Source organism: Mesoplodon mirus, assembly GCF_964341445.2.
Source record: "Mesoplodon mirus genome assembly, chromosome: 2".
Taxonomy (NCBI): domain Eukaryota; kingdom Metazoa; phylum Chordata; class Mammalia; order Artiodactyla; family Ziphiidae; genus Mesoplodon; species Mesoplodon mirus.
In genome coordinates, this window is record NC_138977.1 from 178,421,145 (window position 1) to 178,438,189 (window position 17,045).

General features: G+C 43.9%; 1 protein-coding gene across 2 annotated transcripts in view; it reads right to left on the minus strand.

The window, feature by feature from the left end:
• The window catches only part of GRID1 (glutamate ionotropic receptor delta type subunit 1), a 678,013-nt gene that overhangs the window by 272,273 nt on the left and 388,695 nt on the right, over positions 1 to 17,045 (minus strand). The gene's annotated exons all lie outside the window — the stretch shown is intronic.

The window sequence follows — 17,045 nt, forward strand, 5'->3', positions numbered from 1 at the left end:
AACAGAGACAGGTTCCAGGGCTGTACAGTGCAATTGACTGTAATAAAAAGTGAGAATATGCTACATGTGGACAATTTATGAGGAAGCGTTAATATCAGCAGAAAAATGAAATGGGGTCTGCTCGCAGGCACGATCGGTTTAATATCAACTTCGAGAAGTGAAGCCAGGCAGTGCCGATGAGTAGAAACTGATGGATACTTGGATTTTAATCAATGGTCCATAATTTCCCTGCCACCTGGAAGGCAGAGAAGCCAAATAAGGCCCTCTATGTTCTCACACTCACAGACACCCAAGCTGTTCTGATGGGAGGGAATGAGAGCCAGCTTTTCTGTCAATCTTCTCTGATGGAACAGAAAGGTATACCCAGACCTTGGCCACATGGAGGCTACCACACAATCATTTTGGGAGACTGGGGTGTACAGTAGAACAAATGGCTTCTGAGCTTATTTACACCTGCTCTGGTTTGGTGAGAGCAGCCGCCAGTCTCTGCAGTGGGCTGTGAACAGTCTCACCACGTGGTCCCCAAGGGGGCAGGGGACACTGCTCTTGGGTGGCAGGTGGCTACATTGAACCATTTCTCATACACTCTGCTGTCCAGCTCCAGCTTCAAGCGATTTTCAGATATAAGCAAATAAAAGTCTAAAACTGATTAGAAATGTTTTTTTCTCCCTCCCACGGGTATTTGCACGTTCATACTGGAGCTTGAGCCGGTGCTGTGAGCATCCAAAGACTGGCTCTGGGGACCCACAGCATCAGATGCTGCTGAAGGAGGGAGTGGGGACCGTTTGGGGCAGAAAAGTCCCTCCTAGTGCCACTGGGTCACATAATGCCTCAGAGGCCTGCCCCCCATGTGTGGCTGTCAGCCCCAGAGACCAAGGACCACAGCAGGACGTCCACTGGGAAAACAACAACCCTGTCTCTGCTGCTCAATTAAAGCATCATCGTTCAAGGTTAATACCGCGACCCCTTCAAATTGTGCCAGGCAAGCCATTTCTGCACACGTATCTAATTCCTTTCCTCAACCTAAATTGTTTTTAAAAGATGGAAGCATTTGAATTCTTTTTAAGGCAATAATGTTGAAAGTAGCAATTCTTTACCAAGCTGATAAGAGCTGTTGGGTGTAATTTGTGTTCTTTTTTATGAGCCTGACTTTTAGGGACAATGGAATAGGAAGAAAAATCTCTTCTTTTCAGTTCTGGAGACAAGAACCACTTCTTTCTCTGGGTGCTGGGGAGGAGTTCCCTGGCTCAGGAATTGTCAGGAAACAAGTCACTGATTTGTGACACAGGAAAGCCAGGGAGACACTCTGTGCTGGGGTGGGGACAGGGGGCTGGGGAGCTGGAGTATAAACGGCTGCTCACCTTGGGGCTCACTTGGACTCTGGATCCCCTGAAAATGATTCAGAGTCCATGGGTGGGGCTCCGAGGTCTTGGGGAGTAAGGAAGAAAGGATGTGGCAAACTCAGTGAAAAGGAAAGAGGGAGGAGGAATCCACAATATAAATTCTCACCAAATACAAAGCCTCTGTACAGTTGGGGCCCAGACCTGGGCATGGCCAGGAGCTTAGTTTTTACGCAAAGTCCTCTGAGCCCAACAGTAAAGCCACTGTCACTCTGCATTGTGCTGCAGAGTTAGATGTAGAAGCCAAATACTCCTGTGCTTCACCCTCGGGGGTGTGGCCCACCTGCCCCACCCTCCACCTCTACTGCCTGCACAGAGGACCTGGAAAGGCCCTACCCATGGGGTGGCATCATTTGGAGAAAAAAAACTCTCTGAACACAAGGCTTCCAAGCTCAGTACCTGGAGTGGAAAAAACAATGAATTTACCACTAATCACATCCTGCAACCTGCCTTGATCTGAGGCACCCCACTGGTTTCATCTACTGATCTTGGTATTAGGCATGACCTTGACCCCCAGGGCAATTTTAAACTTTAAGCTCTCCAAACATTCCTATTCCTGTGGGTGTGTGCATACACAAATATATATACACACACACATAAATAATTGTACTTCATTCACTTTGTGGGGGGAAATGGGGCACAAATAAAAAGAATTAATATTAATGAATCAACAAACAAAAATGCCCAGCACAGTCATTATTGTAGCTCTCAAAAATTCTTGCCTCAAATCCACACTTGTCTTTCCATGATTTTTCATATGGCCTCCAAGGTGCTTATTCTAAAATGTAAACCTCAATCTACATTGCCGCTAATTCTTGCAACAACCATGGAAGGTGATCATTTATGATCCCCTATTAATAGAAAAAGAAAGTGAAGCTTACAGACTAGTATATAACTATGTGGTCAGCTCTTTGGAGTCACAGACAGGAATAGCATCATCTGTGCCCAGGTGGGAGAGCCCAAGGGTACAGCTCAAATCATGATGGCACGAGACAGCCTGTCCCCATGTCTGGACTAGCCATCTGTCCCACCAGACTCCAAGGACAGGGAAGCTCATGAGGGGCTCAGCCCCTCCCCTGGTGGTCATTCAATGTGGGTGTGATGCATCTTGACTCTGTCCTCCCTGGTACCAGTTGGCCATGGCCCAGGAAAGGGCCAAGTGCTGGCTAGTGTCCGGCTGGCAGTACAGGGCCCAGGGGAAGGGCCATCGGCACAAAGCAAGAGGCTTCAGGCTAGAAAGGGACCCACCCCATAGGCCTCCTAGGAAAGAGCAAGACATGATGGAGGCCCCAGGGAGGATAGCAGGATTCTCTGACTTGTCCACTTCATGGATTAATGAGATGGAAAAGTCAAAGAAGCAGGTGTCACCCTCAGGAAAATCCATGAGCAGGTGGGAGGGAGACAACAGCAGAACACACCCACCCATTTAGCAAGCACGTCCTGGGCTCCTACTAGGTGCCGGGTGCTAAGAAGGATACTGCACATGGAGATGAGGCAGTCTTGGGCCCCATCCTTGAGTAAATCCAGCTGACTGGGAGAGATAAAGCCACAAAGAGAGAGAATTCCACTAGACCAAGGGAGAAAGTGCAGTGATAGAGAGGCTTTCAGTGAATTAGGAACCAGATACCAACTCTTGCCTGGCAAGTAGAAGCCCCCTGCTGGGGGTGGGTAGTGGTGGGATGGGAGGGTCTTCCAGTCTAAGGAGACAGCATGTATAAGCCTGGAAGTGAAAAGGGGCATTCGGTTTGTTAAGAATGGTGGTTGAGTCACATCTTCACATCTTATGAATAAGGATTTGGTTCTAAGGTTATTAGATGAGGCAAAAATCAATTATAATCAAAATTAGCCGTGGAGATTTCTTAGCTCATGGATATAGTACAGAAAATATAATTTGTATAAAGAACCCTGTAGCCGATCCTCTAACCTTTATTAATCAATGTTTTTCCACGGTGGTCCTCAATTAAAGCTTCATTTTCTTCCCTGACTGTATTGACTAACCCATCTGCCCAGCCCTGGAATGCCATGCACCCTACCCTGCCCTGTCACGCCACTGCGCTATCCAAATGGCCAGATGAGAACCTCTTCTTGCCTTGCAAGTTAGGATGGTATATGTATGGTCAGATCTGCATTCCAGAGAGGTCAGACTGGCCATGTGGAGAAGCCCTTGAGACCACACACCCATTCTTTCCAGCAGGTTCTTTCTCACTATGTCAAGCTTCTCTGTGCCCAGGGCCTGTTGGTGAGGCAGTCATGGCATTGTCTGGCCCAAGTACCTATCAGCTGGAGTTAAATGTGTGTGTGAACCATCCTCACTGTTGGTCATGCTGTGGCTTAAAATTAGGGGTGTAAGGGTCAGTAGCATGAAGCATGAGTTATGGACTGAAATACTGCCAGGTCCCAATCAGCAGGGCCTTATGCTATGCAGTGGAGCCTGGCTTTTACCCTGTGAATTGGGAGCTTCCAGATTGTGTTCTATGGAATGGAAAAGGCTTAGGAGATGCTAAGTTCTCCTGTAAAAAAAAAAAAAAGTCTATGCTGAGAAAGTTTGAGATATACTGTATTTATATCTCTACCTTGAAGAATCACAAAAGGACACTAACAGAAATGTCCTTGGAATGTTATGGGTTGAATTGTGGCCCTCCATATTCATATGTGGAAGCCCCAATCCCCAGGACCTCAGAATGTAATTGTATTTAGAGGCAAGGTCTTTAAAGAGTTAAGTTAAAATGAGGCCATTGGACTTCCCTGGTGGCGCAGTGGTTGCGAGTCCGCCTGCCGATGCAGGGGACGCGGGTTCGTGCCCCGGTCCGGGAGGATCCCACATGCCACAGAGCGGCTGGGCCCGTGAGCCATGACCACTGAGCCTGCGCGTCCGGAGCCTGTGCTCCGCAGTGGGAGAGGCCACAGCAATGAGAGGCCCGCGTACCGCATTAAAAAAAAAAAAAAAAATGAGGCCATTAAGATGGGCCTAATCCAATTTGACTGGTGTCCTTATAACAAGAATAAGAAACATGAGGGATGCAAGTTCACAGAGAAAAGGCCATGTGAGGACAAAGAAAGAAGGCAACCATCTACAATCCAGGAAGGGAGGCCTCAGGAGAAACCAACCCTGCTGACACCTTAATCTTGGACTTCAAGCCTCCAGAACTGCGAGACAATATTATGAAAACACTGTTCCCTACGAAGCCAAGTAGTAGACTGTGATTATAGTATTTTCTTGGTTATACAACTTCTGCTTTTCTTGCATTAGCAATTACTTTTATTTGTATTTATACAAGTTCTATAATATATTTGTCCAAATGTTCAGCCATACAAAAGCAATGCTCAGTTCCCTTTCACCCCAGAGACAGCCTCTCAGAGCCCTCTCTCCCCTGCTCCTGTATGGACCCCTGCTCTCCCGCTGGATGACCAGAGACTTCCCTGAGACTTTCCTATCTGTTCTTCTGGCTGGATTCTCTATACTTGTTATTACTTACTTCTATCTTTTTGGTTTTTATTTTCTTTTTCTGAAGCTCATCCTACAGCATCTTCCTAAGAAAAGGTGCATGGGCTGTAAATTTTTGAGTCTATGCATGTACAGAAATTTCTTAAAAATTTTTTTCTATCACATTGATTGATTGTTTCACTTACACATAATACGGTAGTACTAACTCATCCACAAAAATAGTGCTTCTCCAGTATCTTCTTGCATCCATTATTACTCCTAAGCATCTCGATGTCATTCTGATTCATGTGCCCTTTATGTCACCTGCCCATCTTCCTCCTCCCCTCCTCCTCCTCCTTTTCTTCTTTCTCCCTTTCACTCTCTCTCTCTCTCTCTGCATCCCTTCTTCTCTCTCCCTGGTGCTCTGAAACTTGCCATTGAAGTACCTTGATGTGGGTGTTCTTTTCCTTTATTTTGGCTAAGAGATAAATGGTTGATAGGACTTTTTAGTCTGAAGACACATTCCTTTTGTTCCAAAACATTTTCTTGTCTATTTCTTTGATATGTGCCTTGTCTCCATTTTTATCTGTTCTTTCTCTAGGATTTCTGTTAGAATATTGAACTTTCTAGAGTAAACCATTCATTTTTGTCAAGTTTACGCTCCAATTTTATACCTCTTTACTTTTGATCTTACTTTCCTCAACTCTAATACTTCTATTGGACTTTAAAAAATTCAGTTAATTTATTTCTTTCGCCTTCAGTTGCTATTTTGTGCTCTTTGTTCTTCTACATAGTATCCTGTTCATGTCTTAAGCAAAAAATATTTTTAATCTCTTTAAGATTATCAGTGACATGGTTTTTGATGTTTTCTTCTGTTCCCTAAACTAAGTTTGGCCCTGGACTCCTTTTTCATATTTGTTTTGTACTCTCTCTTTCATATGAGACATTCCTCAAATGCATAATAATCCCTGGTTGTTCTTTCATGTTTAAAGTGGGGCATTTGCAGCATCATGGATGCAACTAGAGATTATCATACTAAATGAAGTAAGAAAGAGAAAGACAAATACCATATGATATCACTTACATGTGGAATCTAAAATATGACACAAATGAACCTATCTATGAAACAGAAACAGAATCACAGGCATAAGAGAACAGACTGGTTGTTGCCAAGGGGGCGGGGGTTGGGGGAGGGATGGAGTGAGAGGTTAGGGTTAGCAGATGCAAGCTTTTATGTAAAGAATGGATAAACAACAAGGTTCTACTGTATAGCACAGAGAACTATATTCAATATCTTTGATAAACCATAATGGAAAAGAATATTAAAAAATAATGTATATATATGTATGTATAACTGAAGTACTATGCTGTACAGCAGAAATTAACACAACATTGTAAATCAACTATACTTCAATAAAAAAAATAAAGTGGGGCATTCAAAAGCTCACTGAAGGGCATGAATGTGGCTTGTGGATGGATGGATTGGTGGGCTTCCCTGCTTTTGCACTGGAAGACACCTCTCTCCTCCACGATTTCAGCTCCTGGAGGTCTTTTCTCCAGTTCAGGTTCTCCAGAAAAGATTCTTCCAATAACCTGCCTAAAGGGTATCTTCTAGCTGCTGGCATTCTGAAATCAGGAAAAGGAAGTAAAGGTCCTACTACTCTCCATGCAAATCTCTGCTTAATTTCTGCTGGTTTCTGCCACCTGCCTCATCCTACTTTCTGGGGTCTCTGGGTTCTAAGGCTCTCAAGCAGGTAGAACCAACTCACTTCCCATGAGCATCTTTATCGTCAGGCGCTGAGGTTGTAACATCCTTACCTCAGCTGAATCAGTTACCCTTTCCTCCACCCACTCTCTACTTTCCAAAAACTAGCCCCAAGATCTCACCAACTGTTGTCTCCTCCCATGTAGTCTGTGACCTTGTGGGTTTTTAACATTTAACTTTACTGTCATTTTAAAATAGTTTGAGGGAAAGAGGCATTAAACATGGGCAACAAATCAGAATTGTCTCATCAATCAGAAATCAATAAAACTGAAGTCAGTCAGAGGTTAGTAGGTTCATTTTATGCTCAAGATAACTAGAGTAGGTTTTTGTTGTTGGCAACTGAGCACACTGATCGATCCAAGAAGGTTGTTGGAGGGCACAGTAGGGATGAGCATGGCCTGTACCAGGGCTGATGAAAAAGGGCAAGTTGCAGGCAAAACGAGAATGAAAAGGAACATCTTTTTTCTGCAGTTAGCCTGGAAAGCTAGCTGAGAACCCAAACTCCAAAACTTCTCATGAAGAACTTACTTTCATAAGCTTTGGGAGGGTAAGACTGCCTACCCAGACTTTGGGATGAGAGAGGGACAGCTCTCTTCTCTGCTCTATCTACAGCCCCTGGAGGCTGTTTGGGGCAGTGTGTTCTTTGGGCGATCATGCAACTGAAAAGGTACAATTTCATAGAGAATTCTTGATCAAACCCACAAGCACATTTTGGGCTCATGCTCTATCACTCCTAGAGGGGAAGTATGTCAGATTCTTATCCAACAACTTCATTCCACAGCCCATTTAAATAACCATACATCAGGCAACCCAAGGTAAGGAGACCATCAGCAACCTTAGGAATGACATGATATCAATCGGATGTGTGTGAGATCTGGGGATTTATAATAGCCTGTTCAAAGGAATAGTTCAAACATACTGGCTCACTTTTATCAACACATCTCTCTAGAGGAATGAAAGATTTAAGAATCTGTAGAATTCAGGAATCTGGACTCCTTCAACATAAATCCAGGCTGAGGGTTTCCTAGGCATGTCCTTGACGCTGAAGGCAATAAGGGAAGCCATGGACGATGTCTCTACCCCAATCAGACCGGTTCTGTTGGGAAGACAGGTATGAAGAACAGATGTGCATGCAGCCTGTGGATGGATGAGCTGTCTCGAGGGGCCTCTGACAGGGAGACGTGAGAGCAGACGTGGGAAAGGCTCCTTGGAGGGACTGGGCTGGAAAGGTGAGAAGGTTCCGATAGACTCAAAGCAAGAAAGAAGCCGTAGGTAGGAAGAGCGAAGATGAGCAAAACGGTGAAGGCAACAGAGTGCAAAACATGCCCCTGTCCTCAAAAATAACAATAAGGATACAGACAAATGGCTCTGAGTTCAAAGTGCCCACAGTATGCCCCAAAATAGTGGCTTGAAGGACCTCTACTGACAGAGACAGAAAACACAAGAAAACCACAGCAGAGATAGTCACTCACCTGGAGCACGTTCAACTGAAAGGATGTACCACCAGGCCAGGGATGGGTCCAAGCTAGAGTCTGGGCAATACCTTTGAGAGTCTAGATTCACATGTGTGGCCCCTGCACCATGCACATTTCGGGGTGTACGTATGTTTCCCTCTGGGGCTAAGATTTCTGCAAAGCCTAAACTTAGGGCTTCTTTTCTGTCTCTAGTACACGGTACGCTATATTTACATTAACAAAATCCTATGTTCTTCTCAGAAAAAACCACTTCACACATCACTTTCTGCACAAGTATGATGAAAAGTATTTCTTTTTTTTTTCTGAATCCTTTTCTAGTAAAAATTTGTGCGTCTTTTAGAGCAGAAAATGCAGTTAGTGTGAACAGGGCACTGAGAAGCCCATTCTGGCCTGGATATACACAGGCAGATGGGAGGCCAGTGAGGCTGGCTGCAGTCACTGGCCGGGCCTGGGCCCGAGTGCTGGGCAGTCTACCTGTTGCAGGAGGGCCTGGTGCGAAGGGGTTGTGCAGAGGCTCCTGTAACTCCAGGATCTGGTTGGCGAACACTGGTCTCCGCCCACAACTAAGTCCTGGGGACCATGGTTCAGATAAAGCCACCTTGGAACTTTAAGTCTTCCCGAGTCTTTCTGGCTATTTTCACAAAGATGAATTCTAAAGTGAGTTCATGTCATGGAGAAAAAGGTTGGGTGTAGACATCAGAGAAGTGAGTTTACCAAAGCCTAGAGGAAGTGCATCTAACACTGAGTGTTTGCCAATCACATGCTGGGTCCTGGCCAAGTGCTGTACATAGATGACCTCACTGGATCCTTACAACAGCCGTCCCTCCTGGCGGTACCATGATCCCTATTATTAAAGGTGAGACAGTTGATATCACGTGACCCGCCCTAGTTCACACAGGAAATAAGAGACTGAGCCAGGAGAGGATCCCAAGTCTGTTAGCGGCCAAAGACCCCTCAGTCGCTTCCCAAAGGAAACCGAGGCAGGGTGAGAAGCCCCGGAAGAAGGCTGGAGAGCCTCAGAGATGGAGTTCTGACCTTGGAATCACAAATATCCTTCCCCAAACCTGCCCCATTGTGGGAGCACAGGGAGCTCTGAGAAGGATGCATGGGGCAGAGTGTCAGCCTGGATCCCCACGTGCCCCAGAGCTGCTTTAGAGTGACCAAAAAGTGGCTGTCTGCCAGGCCCAGTATGGACGGACCACAACTCAGCACATCTGCTTACTAACACTGGCCAAGAGCTGCTGGGACACTAGACGCTATTCATCACGGCCAATTACAAACAAAGCAATATCGATGCACCAGGGACTGTACTAAGTATGTTCCATGTATCGATTCCCTTAATTCCCTCAGCAATCCTATGACGTAGGTACTATTATCAGCCCCATATTATAGATGAGTAAACTGAAGCACAGAGTGTTTCTTTAACTTGTCCAAGGTAGCAGAGCTAGACAGTAGTAGAGGTCCAAATACAAACCCAGCAATCTGGTGCCAAAGCCCAGACTTTAACCATTCTGTACACTACATCTCCTATACCAAGAACTGCTCTGAGTTTGGGCATGCCTGATAAATACCCACAAAGGCCTGTTAGGTGCCAAAGCCACTGTGTGAGCTGGGAATATGAACATAACTGAGGTCATGCCCACCTTTCAGGATCCCACCATCTTCAACACAGACACATAACCAGGTATAATGAGGTGGGGGCTCTATGGAGGGGAAGGAAGCACTGGGCATTAAGGGAGCATATTGAAGGGCACCTAACTCAACCTCAAGGAGTCAGGGAAAGTTTCTCGGAACAGATGATGCTAGAGCTACATCTTAAAAAGGAAGCAGAAGCGAGCCAGCAAGACAACCTAAGAAACACCACTTTTTAATTCTTCCAAAGCTTTTAAGCTCTTCCTTGTGCCAAGTCAAATCCCTAGGAAGCTCTGAGTCTGGGTGATATCATTTTGGCTTTCCACAGAAAAATCTGCACTGAACTGGAATATCACATTGTTTATGCCTTTGGCTTTCAGCCAAGGATGATATAAGAAGCAGCCATATGAATCACATTTGCATTGTTTGTAAAACTGCGAGCAAAGACACTATCCATTATGTGGTTCTATGTCCCTTATCTAGAGACGCATGTGATAAATGTCTCCCAAAGAACTAAACTAAAAAAATAAGAAGTAGAAGCCTCTCTCCCAATGGATTGGTGTTGTTCTTTGTAGTCAGCATTGAAGGCTATGCATTCTGTCAGGTCCTGTTGTTGCCTCGCCTACCACGAAGCTCAGAACTGAGGTCAATATTAAAAGCTTCCCTTAGCCTAGGTTTTCTGGCCTAAAGGTCCCATTTCCCCTGGTTATTTGGCTCTTAACATTGTAACTTTGTTTTAATGGATGGAGGGTTTTATATTGTTTTATAACTAGATTTTAGTTATCAATACTACTGTGACACAGTGCAGCATACGGAAAACAGCTGAGTAGGCTTGCTTGACACTCACAGCCACCCTACTCCCCAACTCATTGATACCTACGATTTCCCATTATTTTCTTCAAACCCTGAGTGTCCCTTTAAACCTAGAAGGGATGAGTACAGATCTGCAGTCAAATATGAAAGGGTCAAAACAGCCCCCAACTGCCACTTGGGCGATGGGTCCTCTCAGAACAGAAAGAGTTGTGCTTCACACTTCTCCAGGCATGACCCCCTCCAGGACTTCAAGAAAGCTCTGAAGACATGTTCTTTGGGAACTCCAAGCATCAGGGCCAGATGCCGAGAGGCATTTGAGCTAACTCCGGTGAAGGGAGGTGCACTGCATCTTTCAGAATATGCATGTGTCGGCGTGTGTGTCTGTGTCTCTGTGCATGCCCGAATCCACCCTAACTCTCATGCTCTGTCTTGGCATGACCGATGCTTTTTTATCCCCAACCACAAAGTGAGGTTGCTATGAAGCATTATGTACATACAAGCATTGCTACGATGCATCTGACATACAGCATCTGACATACAGCAGGCAATTTACAAAGGTTATCTCATCGTCACTTGCTCTCTCCATGCTAGACTACAGTCTCTGTGAGGGTGAGGACTGTGAATATCTTACTGTCTCAGTCTCAGTGCCTAATGCATATCCTGGCCCTAGGAGCTACCAGACAGATGCTCAGTCTTAGAATACAACACTCACTGGATAAATATTGCTTAAATGAATCAGTGACAACAAACAACAGATCTGAACAGCTGACATGATATAAAGCTGAGTTGCGATTTTACTCCTCCTTTTACTCAGGTGTGCAAAGATAACATAGCCTCTTTATTTTCCAGAACATTCTTCACAAGTCTCCATCCCCACCCTCGGGCACCAGGAAAACAGACCTGTCCATACACTGTGTCTCAGTCCCTTTAGGTTTCGTTGGTCTCCTTGGTGGATGCTCTGTCTTCCTGATATCCTCCCCTTGCTCCTGTTCCTTTTTCCCACAGACAGGTTTCATGACCTCGTGGTATGGAGCACTCTCCTCTGACCCAGCTGTTCGGGCCTGGTCTGGTCTGCTCCTTCACTCCATGTGCTGGTCTTGCTGGCAGGGTTGGTGGGTGGTTTCCTGACTAGGTGAGGTCCTGGTGGTCCTGCCTGGCTGATTTGGCTCCCATGACACTTGGACCCTGGTCAAGTTTCTTCCATATCCTCCCTTTGACCACAGCTTGTATGGTCCTCATGCAACCCCTATAGGAAGAACATTCCATCCCTCTCCATGGCAGTGCTAAACCCAGCTATCTTCTATTTTCCCCATTCAGAAATGTTCAGATCCCTTACCTATTCGACATACTTCCTGGTCTGGTACTCAGTAGATGGATGGGTGACCAGACCAAACTCATAGTGTATGTACCTGGCGTCTTATGTGTATGTTTCTTAGAGACTGTTCCTCACTCATCTGCTTCCCGCCTGCTAGGATTGTCCTGGACACATAAGAGGTTCCACAAAGGTCTGTTAAACTGAAGTGAGCTGCACTGAACTAAATACAACTGAAATGATTTGAATTGGATACTGATCACTCCTTATTTCTGAGTTTATGTTAAGGAAAACTAAATCTTTTGAAAACTAGCTTGTAGAATCCATTCAAGAGAAGAACTTGACTCTAGTTTGAAAGAAAAAGCTGACATTCAATATTTTTATTGAGCTATTTTGATGTTCAATTTAAAGTATTTATTTAAAAGACAGTGTGCTTTAAAATGACATTCATAAGATCTCTTCTGGTACTAGTTTTAAAGATTGGTTTAATAAGTTAATTTTAATTCACATTTGTTTTTCCAATCAACGGAGTTTAATCTTATAAATTAAAACAAAGATTTGGTTTTCTAGAAGTGGCCATTCCCCAACTTTACTGATGTGCACCAGCCCAGCCCTGGAGAGTGGGTCTCATTTCGAGAGATGCAGCAAGCCCACATCCTGCTCTGCTTTGCACAAACCCTCCTTCAGTCTCCTCTCTCTACTTGAGACCAATGGTTCTCAACCTGATGAGAAGCTTAAAAAAATTCTGTGTCTAGGCTCCACCCTTCACAATTCTGACTTAATTATTCTGGAAGGGGCCTGAGCAAGCCTTAGCACTTTGAGAGAAGAATAAGAATGCTAGAGACAGACTACGAACGATAAGAAGTGAAAACTGCCCAACAGACCACAAAGTCAAAATGGAGAGTGTGGTAAGGGGTCATCTGCTGTAGGGTCAAAGAGCAGTACCCTCTGACTGGCCCCTGTGGCATCAGGAAACCAAAACTGATATTTAAAATACTCACCTGTATTCACAAGAAAAGTCTCCTTGGTCTTTGTATATAACAAAGCAGCTGTGGGGAGGGGCACTGCCCACCCCCCTCATTCACCTTTGTCCTGCTTATCTCCCCCACCTTCAGCCCAGGGATTAACCTGACTGCATTGTCATGGCCCATTGTTCATGGGGGTCTCCTCTCTAAACTGTGAGAGCTTCTATGGCAAGGGCTGAGTCTCATTAATGTTTGTAACCCCATTTCCTAGCCCAGTGGTTCTCAACCAGAGGCAATGTAGCCCCCCCCATCCACAGGAACATTTGGGAATATCAGGAGACTTTTGGTTGTCACAACTCGGAGAGCGGGTACTACTGGCATCTAGTGGGTAGAAATCATGCTGCTAGACATCCTACAATACACAGAGAAATCCCCCACCACGAAGAATTATCCAGCCCAAAGTGTTAGTACCTAAGGTGAGAAACTCTGATTTAGTCTAACACTTGACACAGTTGACACTAAATATCAGAAAGATATTGCCCTCAAGAACTTTCTGTTTGGGGTGGGAAGGGAAAAATTAGGAGTTTGGGATTTACAGATATGCACCACCATATATAAAATAGATAAACAACAAGTACCTACTGTAGAGCACAGGGAACTATATTCAATATCTTATAATAACCTATAATGGAAAAGAATCTGAAAAAGAGTGTGTGTGTGTGTTTGTGTGTGTGTATAATTGAATCACTTTGCTGTACACCTGAAACTAACACAACATTGTAAATCAACTATACTTCAATTAAAAAAAAAGAAATTTATTTTTCCCACATCATCCAGATAAGGACATCATGATTTATAAACATCTAGACTCCTCATAGCAGATTTGTTAGCTATCCGCCCTCAATTTGACAAGCTTTTAAACTTAATAAATTAATCAGCAGAGTTCTTTCAGGAGGTCTGAATGCCTCCATTCCAATGACAATCCCAAAGCTCTTGACAGAAGAGATGTAGATGGGAAAGACTGGCTCCCTAGGACCAGTTCTCCAGGAAAGTCCACATAAATTAAGGAGGAAGATATATGGACACATGTATCTATAATTAGGGCTGAATACTGAAGGGGAGCTTCCAGCCACACCCATGACCCCCCTATTGGATCACCAGCATCTAAATGCTCCAGTGGGATTAAACTCCATCCTTTACACTTGCCTTGACCCTCAATACAGCATTCTCCAGTTGTTCATATTATCACTCAAGTTTATAATAACAATGAGATAAACCGTTATTTTTATTTGAGCACTTACTATGCACTACGTGATGTGCTCAGAATTTTATATGGCTTAACTCCTGGAATGCTCACAGCAACTCTGTGGGTAGTTTCTATCAAATGTCTATTATACAGATGAGAAAAATGGGGCTCAAACATATGATAATATACCACGATACAACATAGCCAGGATTTCACCTCAGGGATAGTGAGTAAACATACTGAAAATGTACAAAAGCCTCTCTAATTCTAATCAGCAGAATTCAGAAAGCCAAACAACTGTCAACAACCCAGTCCTCTATGAGACATCACCTATAATGACAGAGCAACAGATAGGAAATCGGCCAGAAACCAGTTCTGTTAGTCCCTAGCTGGACACTGAAGATAGTCACTTAACCCTGGAGGCAAAAAGCTTAAAAAAATTAAAGCATGCTAATGCCAGCAATAAAATAATCTCTCATATTGGACCCAAAGAAATCACACAGAAATACATCATGTAAAATCCCTTTTTAAAATTAATTTCCTCAAAAAACAAAAATTAATCAAACATATTTGAGCACACTTATTCAAATCTGCCAAGGGCTGGTTATTTGAAGAATGGACAGTGACAGGTGTGGCCCCCTGGAAAGCTGGGCCTTACCAATGGCTGTGCCCTCCAGCCAACCCTCTACAGATGGTCATTGCTCAGCCCCAGTTCCACCTGGCACCTGGTCTGTAGAATAACCTCTCAGTCAACTCCCCTGAACTGCTTCAGGGAACCATAATCCTCACCTGAGTCAGCAACTAAGTCAAGTCTATGCCTTCCCACCTCACCCTACCCAAGGAGGTCTTGTTGGGCCCCATGATGCAGACTGAGACTTCCCTCTTATTGGTTCACAGAAAAGATACCGCTTGTGTTACTTCTCTATGGATGCTGCAACAAATTACCCCAAATTTAGCAGCTCAAACAACACAAATGTATTATGGTGGAGTTCTATAGATTAGAAGTCTAATATGGGTCTCACTGGTCTAAAATCAAGGTGTCAGCAGGGCTGTATTCCCTTCCAGAGACTCCAGGATAGAACCCATTCCCTTGCCCTTTCCAACTACCAGAAGCTGCTTTCATTCCTTGGCTTGCGGTACCTTCCTCCATCTTCAAAATCAGCAACATTGCATCTTCCTGTGCCTTTCTTCAGTAATCACATCTTCCTCTGACTCTTCTGTCTCCCTGTCCAGTTTTAAGGACCATTGTGATTACATCAACCCACCTGGATAATCAGGATAATCTCCCTCTTGTAAAGTCAGCTGATTAGCAACCTTAATTCCATCTACAACCTTAATTCTCCTTTGCCATGTAACTTAATATATTCACAGGTTCCAGGGGTTAGGATATGGACTTGGGGGGAGGTGGGGAGGCATTATTCTGCCTACCGCCTACCATACCACCTCTCGGATAGGGTAGCAAACAGTCAGAGGACTTTGGCCCACATGATAATTTCTTAATTGAATTTGAAAGCCTTTCTGTGGGACACACCCTTTCCAGGTGGCCCAGTCCCTACCACTCCTGATTGTCTTTCTCCACCCTCTGCCCTCGTTTACATTATCTGCCTGAATCAAGGAGGAATTTGGTTTTTCCAACCCAAGTCTAATAAATCATCAAGAGAGGGCCAGTCTTGGCTTAGCTTAGGCTCTTCTCTTAGGGGTGATCTTAGGAATGGACCCCAAGAGTCCTTGGCACCATGCCATCTGCAGTGCTCTCAAAAGCTATTGGAATGAATAACAAATGCAGATTCTGGGGTACACACACACTGACGTGATTTCCAAAAAAAGAAATTGGAGAAGCATTCATTTCTACTGATGTCTGGGTGATATATATATAATATATATATATATATATTATATATATATATATATCTGAAATGATTTATCCGAATTTTATAGACCCTAGACTTTACCCAGCTGAAACCCAGTTACTGCTTCCACAATAACTCATTGATCGCTTTAAATTTAAAGGGGCACTGGGAGAACTTTGGCTGCCTGAACTGTTTAGATCTTGTCCTCTGTGAAGGGTTCTGTTGTACTTCTGGATGACCTGGACACAAAGCACGGCAGGTCCATGGTAAAAACATGGCGCCAGTGGAGGAGACAGAGCCAGAGCCGGGCTGGAGGGTTGGAGAAGGGCGCCAGCCAGAACCAAGGACAGCAGATCAAGGCAGAGGCTCAGGTACCAAAGGGAAGAGCTTCGGAAATAGCAGCTCTAGCAACGAGAGCTTCTGTGGAAGGGTGGTTATAAACTAAGACTGACAGAGGCAGGAACCCTGGTAGCGAATAAGGATTGCCCTGCCTGAGGAAGGCAAGGCAGGGCAGGTAGAGAAAAAATTTATTAAGGACCCACACATGTCAGGTACGTTACATCAACCTATGACATTTATTCATGTATTCTTCTAACCTTGGGAGGGCTGTTGGGTCTTAATAATCAGAAAGGTATAGGTTCAAATCCCAAGTGTACCATATGCTAGCTGGGTGTCCTTGGGTAAGTTAATTAACCTTTCTGACCCTCAGCTTCTCATTTGAATTTAGAAATTATAAATATACATACATATATAATTTGTATTTAGAAATTATTATATATGTATATATAAATTATAGTATACCTCACAGAGCACGCACCTTTTAAAGTGTGTTTTCAAAGAGTATTTAATAGCATGGGAAAATGTTCGTTAACAACATTAAAAGGAAAAAAAGTAGATGACAAATACCGATACAATTCTGACTTTGTAAAAAGAATATATATAGTTTGAATCTATCTGCACATATACATATGAAAGAAAATATATAAAAATATTAATGATGGTTATTTTCATGGTGGGAATTCAGATGATTTAATTTTTAAATATACTCTTCACATTTTGCAAATTGCCCACAACCAACATGACATACTTTGAAATATTTTTCTGGATTTGCATTTTTATTGCAAAAGTGATCCATATTCAGTGTAGGAAATTAAACTTTGTTA